Source organism: Peromyscus californicus, unplaced genomic scaffold (genome assembly GCF_007827085.1).
Source record: "Peromyscus californicus insignis strain IS unplaced genomic scaffold, ASM782708v3 Scaffold_19__1_contigs__length_69161282, whole genome shotgun sequence".
NCBI classification, from domain to species: domain Eukaryota; kingdom Metazoa; phylum Chordata; class Mammalia; order Rodentia; family Cricetidae; genus Peromyscus; species Peromyscus californicus.
In genome coordinates this window covers 31,509,197-31,523,716 of record NW_026294491.1, presented here as the reverse complement: position 1 = coordinate 31,523,716, position 14,520 = coordinate 31,509,197, and the positions used below count along the sequence as shown (strand labels likewise).

At 48.6% G+C, this 14,520-nt stretch overlaps 1 long non-coding RNA gene across 12 annotated transcripts; it reads right to left on the bottom strand.

Annotated features, from left to right (window-relative positions):
* Positions 1 to 208: 208 nt before the first annotated feature.
* LOC128114768 (uncharacterized) lies at positions 209 to 7,981 on the bottom strand. Of its 12 annotated transcripts, none has more exons than XR_008219887.1 (6): positions 7,361 to 7,981; positions 3,454 to 6,941; positions 3,019 to 3,249; positions 2,665 to 2,796; positions 1,632 to 1,711; positions 209 to 366 (listed from the first exon to the last, which is right to left on the bottom strand). It is a non-coding gene; the product is annotated as an uncharacterized LOC128114768 (long non-coding RNA). The 12 variants fall into 12 exon arrangements; XR_008219885.1 differs by having other exon boundaries at positions 3,019 to 5,957; positions 6,870 to 6,941; positions 7,361 to 7,971; XR_008219890.1 differs by having other exon boundaries at positions 4,893 to 6,941; positions 7,361 to 7,531.
* Between the last annotated feature and the right edge of the window lie 6,539 nt (positions 7,982 to 14,520).

Sequence of the window (14,520 nt, the reverse complement as noted above, 5' to 3'; positions counted from 1 at the left end):
TTGGACTTCCCTCCAAGTGTCCCCCACCCCCCCAACTCCCCAGCCTCTGGTGAGAACAGTCTAGGCAAAGGCAAATCAAGTGTAAATCCTCCACACGACTCAGTGACTAGGAAGTAAAGCACAGAACACATCTGAACTGTGCCTGTGGGTCTGTAAGTTCCTAACATTAGACAGCTCACAAGGTGCAAGTGATGGGACAGACACTGCATGAGGGAAGCATAGACATCTTTTAATTATTATTATTTTTTTAATGAACAAAAAATACTTTTGCTGAAGCACTTCCATGAACTCAGGCATGAGTTGTGCCTTCCAGGAGAGGCTCTCAGCAGAAGGTGGACCCCGCATCATTGGCTTGAACTGGGCACACTGAAACAAGAGAGATACTGGTTTCCAAAAGCTCTCCTGTCGTCACTGAAATAAAAAGGGTCAGATCGCCTCATTCCACCCAGGCCAGACACAGTGCCCACCTCTATGAGTAAGAAGCCAAGCTGGCATGCTCTAAGGACTCCTGTAATGGGCTGGCACAGAAGGGGTTAACTTTCCATGTATGTTTTTAAGTCTGAACACCCCCCAACACACACACACACACACACACACACACACACACACACACACACACACACAGCTAAAGAAAAACTCAATAGATCTCATCAGAAAGTGGACCAGCACCTCAAAACTAGCACAAGGAAAATAAACGTGTTAGTGGCCTGGCCTCAAGACTCCTCCTGACTCACAATGGCAAAAAGGCCAGTCGGCAAACAAAATAGAACCATTTTTAATGAACACTTTTAGGGAGAGGGGTCTTTCAAATTTTAAAATTGCACCAGCAAGTCTAATATCTATGTTGTATCCCCTGAAGATTTCTACCCAAAAGAGCTTTTAAAAATTCTCAACCCCGAGAGAAAGACCTTTAACCTCTTCCAAGAGCTATTTAATAGCTGTCCCATGTGTTTTTTGTTTTCTGCGGTAACGAGAATACAGGGGCCTTGCAAATGCTAGGTGAGCACTGTAAGATGGAGTCAGCTTTGAGGTGTGTGTGTGTGTGTGTGTGTGTGTGTGTGTGTGTGTGTGTGTGTGTGTGTGTGTGTATGTTGGGGCTGGGTGGGGGGTGGTTCCTTTAAGCACTTTACCTCTGAGACGAATCACCCAGCCCTTGTCCTAACAAGAGAGGTGTGTGTGTAGCTGTCAGCCTCGACTCTTCAGGCTTGGGGGAGTAGAAGTAGGCACCCAAAGGCACTGACTGAGCAGCTAACATCTGAAAAGGGCTTTCTGCTTCTCAAAGAGGAGGAGCTGGCAAGGTCAGCAGTAGTTACCACGGATCTGTCCCCCACCCCCCCCCCACCCCCACTCCCGCCTTGGCTCTCCTGGGGGGTCTCAGAGAGGATGCCTGCAGAGGAACCCTGCAAGTGAGGCTCTCGGAGACCAAAAGAGAAATCACTTACCTCAACCCTTTGTTCTAGAGCGTGAGCTAGGGCATCAGAGAGAAACAAAAGCCCCCAGAGAATGAGGCCTCCACTTCATTTGTATCTCCCCAACCAACCCTTGCCAGAAAACCCAAGCTGGTTGGCTGGGGACAGAAATAAATAAATAAACGGTAACTTGAGGGGTCCCAATGTGAATGAATGCCTTACCTTACAGATCCACCATCTGCAGGGAGAGGTACATACACTTGATTTTCTCCAAGGGACTGTGTGTGCGCAGATAGAAGGGCCTGGAAAAGAAACAGGAAGACAACTGGAACAGGAAGGCTTGGGGTGGTGTGGGGTAGCTATATAGAACACTGTGCATGCAAGCTGGTGTGTATGTAAACAGTCTGTGTGCCAGAGCACCCTTCGGGGATCCTGCTTAAAGCTGTACCTTGGCTAAAGAGGATGTATACTTATGGCGACTGAGTGTAAAGCAACTGTACCCGCAAATCCCGCAGCCTGGCTGCTGTCTGGCAATCGCAAGCCAGGTAGTGCAGAGCTTGGCATCCTCAATCAGCTCTTTCAGTCACGATCTTTACCAGAGGAGGTCAGGTGTCTTCCTCCCTTTTGAACCCCATGTCAATCTCATGTGTCTCTGCCGTGCTAGGACAGGCGTATGTACGACTTGGCCAGGCTACTGGGCCATAATGTGCAGCAGCATCGGGAGGTCACTTTCAGAATGCCTACTTTGTGGGGATGGGGGTGGAGGGCCCGGTCTCAAAGGCCATGCGAACCATGTTGATCTGCCCAGACCTGGGGGGAGAGATTTTAAGGAAGGAGCAAGCATTTGGTAGGAAGCTATCTGTAGCAGGCAGTGGATCCTAGGCAAATTCTTCTCTGCAGGAGTAGGGGAAAGACGGTGAGGGGTCTGTAAGAGCTGCTGAAGGCTTGCTCTAACAAAGCTGTAACAAAGGCTCCCTGCAAACCCACTATCAAGGCTCTTTCAAAAACCATACACCTAGCAGGCCTGTCCCCAGCTCCTAGGATACAGAGCAGATTGATTATTCTGAGAGGGAGAAGACGTCAATGGTGTGTGGCTAGCTACCCAGGGGCCCAGCCTAAGATCCCCATTATTCCACAAGCCTCTAGGGGCTTGGGTGCATGATTGTGCTTGGGCCTTTGGGGACTTATTTCTAGCTGATCTCCCAGACAGCTCAGCAAGGCTGAGGCCCAAGCCCCGCTGAGAAACGTGACTTACTCTTGGTTGTCTTGGTAAGGTTGAGAGTTGCAGTCTGACTTGGAGAAGCAAGCCTCCCTGCTGAGTAAGAGGAGGAAGGCTCACAAATGGAGAAGGCTCCTGGGATTAGGTGGGTGTCTGAGTCAGTGTGGCCTGTGAAAGGAAAGAGCAGGCTGCTGTGGAAGAGAGGGCATCCCCATCCCCACCCCACCCCCGTAACCATGAGGTGGGACCCACAGAGACTAGGTAGGTATCTCCAAGCCAGCTGTTAAGCCCATGACTTGGTCATGGCTTTAGCACCAAGAGACTGGCAGGATTGGAATCTACACGGTGCAGGTGAGGGAAAAAGAGAAAGAAGCAATCACAACAAACTACCTTAAGAACCATAGCTTTATGTCCCCACACTGAAGGGTAAGCTCCAGGTGCAGCTCTCACACTCCCCTCCAAGTCAGTGGTAGCAGCGGCACTTCAGGAATTATAGATTGGAACTCAGTGCACAGCAAGCAGATAATGGTAAGTCCAGAGCTGGAGTACAGGACCAGGAGCAGGTACAAAATCTCCCGAGATGTTACTCCTCCCACGACAGGGCAGGTGGTGAGGACACAACTTTAGGAAAAGGTTTGACAAGTGCATGTGAGATATAGTCAGTGACTGTCTCTTCCCTTTTAGAAAAGGTGTCTCCTTTCCTAACTCAACCCAAACAGAAGCTCAGAGAGACTGAGGTAGACCTCCTGTCCAGCCGAGCCTCCCAGCTCCCCTGAGGTGCAGAGAGGAACCCCATTCCCCAAACTAACCCTCCTGACTCCTCACCCTCTTTCCCTTCTCCTCACAGGCCTGGACTGCTCTGGGCCACCCCAGGAATGGCCTCAGCAGGATTTTCTAGAAATTTCTGCCAGTGAGAAAGTCTTGGTGAGGTTTCAGCAGGCAGTGAGTGATACAGCACTCCACCCTTGACTATATCCAAATACAAGTGAGATGCATTTTGGTAGATCAGTCCAATGTAGTTCATGAAACTTAATGTGTCTATGCCTTGTAAAATTTTCTAGTCAAAATGAATAGAAAAAATTGTAAAGCTCTTACACATGGAGTTTTCATACAAAGACCCAGATGAGGACAGGGACAGAGGAACTAGCTGCAAACAGCATCAAATGAGCCCTTCTAAAATGCAACCTCATGCCACAAAGAAGAAAAAGAGGTGAAGCTGGCTTTGGTTGCCTGCATGAGACCCTGATAAAAGTAGATGGGTTCTAACTAGGGAAAATCTTTAAAGCTGTAGAGTTTTGTTTTTGTTTTTGTTTTCTCTTAGAAAACACTCGAAAACACTCGTTTTCATATACTTGGGTTGCTGGGAACAGGCCAACCTCCTCCTCCTCCTAGCTTACCTCGTATCCTAAACAACCTATAAGGGCCACCTATGAGGATGCTAAGGATGCCATAGTAATGGATAAGTTTTCTGATCCTAAAGAGACCTAATCTGAAAGAAGGGGGCTCTCCTCCTTTCCTGTCTATTTTGAAAGCTTACAAGTTGGAGAAACCCCAGGTTCTCCCACCAGGTTTCTTGAGAGGCAGGTCCGTTCAGACCCCAGTGCTGTGGATCTCTTTGGATAGGGGCCCGGGGGGGGGGGGGGGGGGCGGCAGCGGGTGTAAGGACCTGTTTTTTTGGTCACTTTGGGAGAGCCCTGGTCTTTCCTTTACCATGAATCCTAGAACTCTCAGAACAAGTGGATTAGACCACAGAGCCATCCTACCTAGGGAACATCATTCCCTCTCTCTATCAGCAGGATTTCCTGGTCTCCAATTTATCCGAAGCTACCCTATTTCCAGAAAAGGCAACTGACTGCTTTTTTTTTAATTTTCCCTGTTCCCAAGCCCTACCCCACTCCACCATGGACTTGGTAGGAAAGCTCTAGAGCCACGAGGAGTCCTGCCTCTTGTTCACTCTTTCGTGGCATCGTGGCATTGGCAGGGAATTTGTTCCCAGGACACTTAGGAACAGAGGACATTTGCTTCTGACCTGGATGCTCTCTTGTTAAGCTGCGCCACTGGGATGAGCTGCCCACTGAAAGCAACACTAGTTATACTTTCAAGACCCCAATCAGGGGTGCCTACAGCCTAAGGTGGGCAAAAAAGGGTTGTCCATGGGGAACCACTGAAGAGAAAATGCCAAGGACTATCCCATTCAAAAGACGTTTCGGTTTCAGGACCCTCTGGCTAGCAAAGAGAAAGAGAATCCCATGCCATGCTCTTACCTGTTGAGGACACTGTCCTTTCCTGCAGCATTTCTTGGCCATCCCACCATGAGTGACACCCCACTGCCGGGCAATTAACTCTGACATAACAGAAGTATGGAGGGGGTCCATGGGCTTCACAGACGGGGAAGAGGCCACCCAGTGCTTTGAAATAATCAAAAGCTTTAGTGCTGCTGAGCAGAGGACCTGCTAATCCCAAGCAGGTCAAGTGTGGGCCACACAGCCGATGTCCATACCACCCTGGCAGGTACATCAGAACCAGATGCATGTTGGTGCTATGGGCTTCCACCCAGGAGCTGAGGAGCTGGCCAGATGTCTTGAGCCAGACGGGCTTCAATCTCATTGCCCCCAACACTCCCAATGCTCTAGAAAGCCAGGGTGCGAGCAGAGGTACATCCCAAGATAACTGGCCCCTCCAACTGCTCAACTGCTCAGCTCGCCTGCTTCCTAGAGGTAGAAGGACCTTTGGAAGTCGCTCCCCCTTTTCTTACTGTAGACTCTAACAGCAATTTAATTTCCTCCTTTGCTCCATGCCTCCCTCACACACAACCGAGCATGGATTTCCACTTGGGGGGTAACGAGAAGCTGGCAAAGAGAAGTGCCAGATGGCCTCCTGGAAGAAGCAGGCCCAGCCACACAGTAGCCTCACAACTGATAAACTCCTGACACTTTCCCCTCTTCAGACAGCCACGATGCTCCATACCTATGACTCACCAAAAGCCATTTCCACCCACGAGCAAAAAGGAACACTAAAAACATAGCACCAATTCTTTATTTTCTTCTTTGCTGTTTAGTTTCAGCATCTTTCACTCTCTCTCCTTCTCCCCACCCCCACCCTGGCAGGCATTACCCAAGCTGAAGTAGAAATTAAAACAACTTGTTCTTTTAAATGGCCTCCGGTTTTCACCATAACCAGACTGCTGGAAGAGAGTGTACCCTCACCTTGCCCCAATTCCACTTCCCAACCAAGTCGGTTGTAACCACCATCATCAATTACACTCTGCATAACTTGACAGAATCAGAAATCAAGGTCCCATTATTTAGCAGAAGTAGCAACGAAGTTTACTGAAAGAAACAAATTCAGCATTGACCACGAATACACACCAACTCCTTAAAACCTCATCTCTAGCCTTCTAACTTCCTGGGGGTGTAAGGGGGACAGATGATGTAAAAATCTTAGGCAGCCGATTTTAGAAATCACTTGATTATATTGACCGAGTTTGAAGTTCTCAGCTATAACCATAAGTAATAAGGTCGTTAAAAGGCATAACTGGTATTTTGTTGATCCATGTCACTGATGCTTTATTAGTGACCCAACTTAGTTTTGTGGCAAAATACAGGTGGTTCAGAATCTGTAAAAGGAAGCTAGTCATTTTCAGGCATCTTTCCCCAGCAGAAGGCAAAGTGCAGACAGACATCTGTCTCACACATTCTCTCCTCTGCTTTTTGGTACACTAAGAATAAACACTACAGATCTAGGTTTTGATGTCTCTAGATGAGGTCATAAAGTACCGTGTGTGTGTGTGTGTGTGTGTGTGTGTGTGTGTGTGTGTGTGTGTGTGTGTGTGTGTGTAAGAGAGAGAGAGAGAGAGAGAGAGAGAGAGAGAGAGAGAGAGAGAGAGAGAGAGAGAGAGAGAGAGATTGGGCTGAAGATTATTCGTGGCTATCGTGCAAGCTAAAAGCAACGAAGAAACAGTGTAAACAGAAAGAACCGCCTCACTCCTAAGACCAAGTGTCTGACCAAGTTCACTTTGCACCCCTTCGCAGGAAAAGGGTCACCCGCTGAAAGTGAAAGCTCTGGGAATTTGAAAGAGCACCCGGCAGGCATTTTGGGTTCTGGGGCTTTCTCCCAGCACTCCCACCCACACCCCCGCTTCAGAGTCCTTCGCAGGATTCGGTGATCCAGGGTGCCCAGTGCGGGCTAGCTTCCTGGCGCTCTCCTCGTCCCGCGCTGGCTCCTCAGCGCCCTGAACTCACCCTGCACACGGTCGGTCCACTCCCTCCAGACTGGAAACGGGTCCGAGTCGGGCAACTCTGGAGGCCACGTCTCTGCAACACCAACCCACACCGCAGCGCTTGCCTAAGTTCGGGATCCAGAGGAGCCTGAGTCGGGCAGTCACCCGCATTGAGGGCAAGGAGGCACAGGGAGAGCCGCAGCCTCGCAGCCTCCAGCTGGGGTGCCGCTTTCTTATGGAAATGACCCGCGCCAGCCTGCTGGACCCGAGCGGGTCCCCTGGTCCCCAGTCCTGCTCCACTAAGCTTTTCCTCCCCGCAAACCCTCGTCTTTCGCATCTTACCCTGGCGGGACGGGTGGGGATAAGCTAGCTGTGCGCCCCGGCCGCAGAGAGCGGACCGGGTCTCCCCCTCGGCCCGACGGGCTTCGGCTCCGCATTAAATATTCATAGCAATCGCTACTTTCTTAAAGGGGAATCCACCGCGCGGGAAAGTTCCCAGTCAGGGGAACTCACAAAGGAAGGTGTCCGCTCCCTCTAGTCCTGGGGGTGGCCGGGCGCACAGCTCCTAGCGCTCCGACCGACGGAGAAGTGAAGGACCAGAGTACCCGCTCGCCTACTGTCAAGACATTTCTTGTACAGTGTAAGGGAAGAGGTGAACAGTGGGAAGCTGATCACTCCTTACATAATTATTTGAAAATGCGTGGTCACACTTCTAACGCTTCAGGGTTTCCAGGGCCTTTCGTTATTTTCTTTCATTTCATGATTTTAAAAGGAAGGTGGCTTGACTTCACTCGGGGATCATCGGCCCCGGGGACAAGAAAGTTTGTCCTGTCTTGTTGGAAACAGGCACTCAGCGAACTTACAAAACCTCACATTGAGAAACCGTTTCACTGGAGAGCACCTGCCCCAAGTTCTGGAAGAAAGCCTGGGCTGATGTGCAGAGCTGGGGCTTAAGGGCTCAGAACCCGTGTGGGATGAGCGTGGGGTGAGCGTGGGGAGGATTGATCTGAACCCCAGCTCCACTACTCAGTTCCGGGCCTCTTTCTTCCAGAGCTCAGAGGGCCTGCATGGTGTGCGGTCCCTGGGCTTCCTGAGGCCGAAACCCATCTGATTGACTCCTGAGCCGGGCCCAGGAGAAAACCGAGGTGGGAAATGGAGAGGAAGCAGCGAAAGTTCTGGGCCCGCTGCGGAGGAGGCCCTGCCTGGGATGCACCCCCGCCCGGGGCCAGCTGACCCGTGACTGCTCCTCGTGGTGCCAGGCGACGCCCGCGCCTTGTGCCCCCCTCCCCACCCCACCCCCTCTCCGCGCACGCCCACTCCACACACTCTCACTCCCAACGGCTCTTTTTGTTCCGGGCCAGGAGCACTTTCACAAATGGTTAGAAAGTCTTGAGCGCCATCTAACGGGAGCAGCAAAAAGTTGAAAGTGGGTGGAGGTTAAGACCCCAGGCTGGCATGGGAGGGTCCCTTCTCCAACTCTACCCGCACTCTGGAGCCTTGACACCCCTCCTCTTACTCCTATAATGTGTAACTATCGGACTCTGGAACTCCAGACTTGCCCTCCCATTTACCCGAAGCTCACCTTCCCAGGGCCCTGGGGCAGGTGTGGGCTGCTTGCTTGGGGCCTTCACTCCAGGTTGGACTGCCTGCCTGGCTCCTTTGGACACACCTGCCTAAATAGGGCTCCTCCGATATCATCCAAAGTCTTCGGAGCTTTCATTTTGGCCAGGGATAGAAAGTCCCATGAGTTCGGGTGAGGTGCACCGGTTTTCTGAAAAGAAAACCCTGAGCCGAAGCTTCTGTAGACAGAAGGATGAACTAATAGCGGCCCATGGAAAGCACGTGTGTAAATGAGAGATTTGGCCTAGCAGTGACCTTGTAAGAGCTGAAGTCCCGTCTCCAGGGAGAAAGGTGGATACTGAAGAGCTACCCTGGGATCTGAGAGGGGCCAGTCTGGTGGCATCCCACAAGAGATGCAAGGCAGGAAAGACCACTGGGTATCCCGGGCAAGGACAGGAGGTGTAGCTGAGGTAGTGTTGTGTGATAATAGGCTTTTCCTGGGGAGATGCAACAGGTAGGTATCTACTCACCCCAGAAAGGGAACTCACTACAGACCAAAGGAAGGACTGCCAAATGGTGCAAGTTGGTGAATCAGTGAGTTTCTTTTTTAGGTTGGGGCTACTAATAGGTGAGAGGTTACTTACAAGGAGGGGGTGGTAACTAAAAGGCAGTAGCATCACAGGAAGCTAAACCCCAACACGAGACACCTGAACACTTGCATCTCTCTGCAGCTTGCAGGCATCTCCACAGTAGGAACATCTTCTTCTCCGAAGTTTGGCTGGTCAGAGCCCCGAAGCCCAGCAACTGTTTACCTCCTTTTTTTTTAATTGTTGGTAAGGGAACCTCAAGAATCCTCCAAGTTTTCTTTTTAATCTCCCCTGCCATGTGACCTTTTGTTTACCTACTGATGCTTGTGAGCCTTGCCTTCTCTTCTGAAGGCAAAGGTTTCGATTTGGAGGGAATATACAAGGGTATTCACACATCTATCCCTCTCCCCTCCCCCCGCCCCCAGAGGATTCCTAGCCAATATGAGAGTCGAGAGTCATGGGAGGTTCAAAATGGAGTCCTCCTAGTCAGGGCAGAATATACTGGAAGGTATCCTGGAGAATATGTAGGTGGGTGGCAGAGAGGCTTGACCAGCTGAGAAACCAGGAAGAGAAGAGGTGACCACCAGGCCCAAATCATTTGCCAGTCACAATAGCTCCTGTGACCCCTGAGGCTTAACAACACAGGAACCTTCTCCACACTTCAAGCCCAAAACAAAACAAAGCAAAAACAAAAACAAGAACGAAAAGGAGAAAAAAAAAAAGCTTTAGAGATGGGCAGTATAAAAGTTCTCTGGCCACCTGCTGGAGTCTACAAAGGTCATTAGAAAACCTGTTTCTCCTCCTTGGTGGGTGTTACAAAGGTGCTAAAAGTTACGGTGGCAAAATAAATGCAGCATGAACATTTGGCATCTTGATTCTTTTAAGTGTACACATGGCAGTCCAGTTGGAGGACGTAAGTTCAGATTGCTGAGCAACGTGACCAATCCCCATTTCCCGCAGTTCTCACCTTGCCAATATGAAAGTCTCTATCTGTTACATTATAATTCCTATATCCCCTTCACCCAGCCCCTGGCGAGGTCTACAGGTTTGGCTTCGTATTAATAGAACCATGCGACATTCATCTTGTTCTCTGATTTATTTGACTTGGTGTGATGTTATGCTTTTATCCGTGTTATATCATGTTCCAGCATTGTCTTCCCTTTTAAAGCCCACTTTGCTTATTTATCCATCTATTGATGGATTCTTGGTTTTCCTCTCCCTTTTTTTGCGAATAGTGATGCTATGTGCATGGGTGTGCAGAAACCTCAAGTTCCTGCTTTCAACTCTTGGGTCTATACCCAGAGACAGAATTGCTAGGTACTATGATAATCCTCCTCAGGACTCTCTGAGGAGTCTCCATAGGGTTTCCACAGCTGTTGTATCATCATCATCATCCACAATCCACAGAGATTTCCAGTTTCTTCACAGCCTCCCTGACACTTGCCAGTTCCTGTCCTTTTGCAAACAGTAGCCATTGTAACTGCTATAAAGTAACAGCCCAAGCAGTTCTAGAACATTGCTTTTTCTTCTTTTCTTTTGAGATAAACAGACTTCAAGCTTTCATCTCTCCTATCTTTATCGCCAAAGTACTGGGGTGCCCATCTTGAAACATTTTTTAGATGTAAATCTAAACGCATAATGGACACTGAGCACGGAGACAGATGCCTGTAATCTTTGCACTCTGGAAGCAGAGACAGGAAAAATTCACTGTAACTCCAAGCCAGCCAGTGCTACATAGAGACCCAGCATCAAAGAAACAAAATCAAACCCAAACCAAATCCACAAAGAACCCTGAAACAAAATGAGGTGATGCCACCAAGGCAGTTGATATAATATCTAGCTATCGATCGTTCAATCGATCAATAGATATAGATAACACACACATATATCTAATATATTTATTAGTACTAGAGAGTGAACACAAGAAATCATGCATGCTAGGCAAACACTACTATTGAGCTTTATCCCCCAAACAGGCTCTTACTATATTGCCTGGACTGGCCTTGGGCTCTCACTTTGAAGCCCAGGCTAGCCTGAAATTTACAGCCTCCCAAGTGTCTGGGAATACAGGTCTGTACCGAAAGCCCGTGGAACAATGCAAAGTATCCATAGGTTATACCAGTGAAAATATCTCAATAATGATAAGGATTTCCAGTCTCTGACCTTTGGAATTCAGGTCTAGAAACAGGAAGAAGAGAAACGATTAAGATAGAGGAGCAAACAGAATGAATATTTTTTTGATGATCACATTTTGATCCATCCTTCCAATCAGAAGCCAGAGAATTGTGGGGGCGTATTATTAGTAAGCCCTATTCATTTCTTTGTTCCTGGAAGGAGACCTTTCCGAGGTAGAGAGGATGGGGGGGGGGGGTTACTCATCTTCCTATATTCTTTGATGTATTCAAATTGAAAATGAGAGAGACTGCTAGTGGACCAGACTTTGGCTGTGTGGGTGCCCGGTGGAAATCTTTGAAGTCCCTTTTCCTAGAAAAGAGCCGAGAAATGGCAAGACGGCAACTATATATTCAGGAGACTCGACATTCTGTGGCAGGGTGCCCAGTACAGAGTCCCTCACCACAGTCCTCGGGACTGTGCTTCACCACAGTCCTCGGGACTGTGCTTGCGGTAACCTCGTGGCAGCCTTGTTTAGTGTTTGTGTGAGGTATACCAACAAAGCGCCCTATTATTCTTTTATTTTCCCTTTTTTATATTAGTCATTTCTTTTTACAGCCTGGGGAGGCAGGTTAGTGTTTTTATTTCCCACATGTAAGGGAAAGCATCGAGAGTGGGCCCGAAATAAGAAATGGAAACAACTGTGATGACAGGGTCATGGCTGGGGCTTCCAGCCTGGGCTGCAGCTTGGCCTACTGAACTACACTGTTCTTTTACCTCACAGGGTGGTTGGCGCAGGGCAGAGATGAACGAAACCGGAGCAGAAGCATTGGCAGTGACCGCTTGCTCCTCTCTGCCACCAGGCTGACTGCACCACTTGCTGGGTGGTGAGGGCTCTGTGGCAGGGTGAAAGAAGCTTGAAGGGGGTTGGGAGCCCCCTTGGGGCAGGGGATAGTGGAAGCTGTTCCTAGTACCTCGGTTCTGAGCATTTGTCTGCCCCCCTCCCCCTTAATTGCTGTGTCTGCTCTCCAGAGAGAAGGAGAAGGACGATGCTTCGCCTCAGGAGCTCTGTAACTTAAAACAAAAGAGGAAGCCTTGGCTGTGGCAGCAGCTCACAGGAGTCATTTCCTCTCCCTCATTAAAGCTACTTCCAGGAGAAAGAGAAGCTTCTGGTGGCCCTGGGACCCAGAGACCTCTCGGCGGCGGCGTACTAAAAGCCCGTGCAGTTCTTGGATCCAAGCCATTTGTTTCTAGAGAGAATCATGTTGGGTGGGAGCTCACTTCTGCCATTTGCAATGGCTTATTAAGTACAAGCATCTCTCTTCTCTCTGTTTACTGAGTGATTAGGTCTCCCTCCAACTGACCCTGCCAGAGGAGATAGCCAAAGTGGATCCTTAACACACAGTTACCCTGCAAAATATCCTTCTCATAAACTCAGGGACCTCAGCCAGGACTGTACGCTTCCTTTTGGTATCCTGTTTGCATGGCCAGCAATGTAAATGTCCATTGACAGGAAATGGGACAAATGCCACCCATGTTTACAGGCTCCATTCTAGCTACAGCGAAGAGACTGGAACCTGCTGAGACAGAGGCAAGAGAGTCTCTCATGAGCCTGGCTGAAAGGCCTCAGCCTCTGGGCCCCATTGCTGTCGCTGAACCTTTCCTAAGTTGTATAGTTGCCCTGCCCACAGAAGATGAACCTTTCTGTCATGGTGAGACAGAACAGAGTTGGGAAATGCCAGTGCTCTGTCCCCACCTGGCAGGCAGTGAAAAACCATCTAGGAACAGGGAAAACAGGAAAGATCCACCAAATACTGGCTGGTTCATCATCGGTCACCTGGCTGGGCTACCTGGTAGGTAGGACAGCTTGGTATCAAGACAGCCAGCTCCCAGCCTCCATCAGCCAGACTCAAAGGTCACAGTGGAAACAAAATCATGCAATTTACCCAAATTTCAGAGGTTGAATTCAATTGTAGGGCTTGGTCTGGAAATGAGGATGAATTATTCCCAACTAAGTGGATTCTTCCTCCTAGCTGCCAGTGTCTTTACTGTGACACATGGTACACCTAAGATACGACACAGACATTGCTAGATACAGTGCCTGCCTGTACAGATCATAGGCTGAATGACAGGACTCCATCAATCCCCACCTTGTGCATTTTCTCAATGGGAGCTCAGTGCTCTGACTCTGCATTGTATTTTCACAATAAGCCTGCACTGTGACCATCAGATACTTAGAAGTCCTGTTTATTGTATGAGTCTAATATTATCTTAGCCTTGGTAGAATATAAGGCTGGGAAAGAAAGACCCTGTTTTTAGGAGTTATGAGCTTGCCAAAGAGTAAACAAACTAATAGATTCCCTGATCCACCTCAAGATTCATTATACTCTATCCTGAGATTTGTATGAGTGCACACACATACCACACCATCTATAGCACACTTGACACAATATACCTCCAGTTCATATGACAGACATGATACACCATAACATGGTACCCACACAACACACAAATACCAAACACTCTATGCCACATAACAACGTATACTATATATTCACACAATACATATGTAACATATAATACACATAGACTAGAAACACACAGCATAAAATATACTCAGATGACATAGCACACACACACACACACATACACACACACACGACTTACATACAACATATAACACATGCATATTACATATACTACATACCCCAACAATGCAGGCACACATATAACATATAAAACACATGATATATAGCCAACACACAAGTAGTACATAAAGCACACATGTAGCATACAGTCCAGTCAGCACAGATCACAATACACAGAAAACACACACACACACACACACACACACACAAATGCAGAGGAGAGACAGGGATGGGGAAAAGGGCCTGTGTCTTGGATACCCTGGGCTCTGACCAGAGTTTCTTCCCTTTGAGGTGTCCAAGAAACCAGAGCTGACAAGGGACATGGCTACCAAACACCACCAGTCTTCAGGTTAGGTGTGGTGACCTCTGCTGAGAGCTTGTGGAAGAGGCCAGAAAATTTGCTTTTCATATTTCTTGTACTTAGTATTCTATTTGTTCTGTATTTTTCTTTGGTTTTTGTTGTTGTTTGGTTGGTTTGTTGTTTTGTTTGCTTTGGTTTTGGTTTTGAGTTTTGCCTTTTCAAGACATGATTTCTCTGTGTAGCCCTGCCTGTCCTGGAACTCACTTTGTAGATCAGGCTAGCCTGGAACTCACAGAGATTCACTTGCCTCTGCTTCTGATTCTTGAGTGCTGAGATTAAAGGCGTGTGCCACCCCACCACGCCCGGCTCTTTATTTTCCTTTTCTAATAGTTTTGGGCTAAATATATCTATGTATACCTGTTTCAACTAGGCTAAGAGACATCACCAGAAGCCAGATTACCCCAT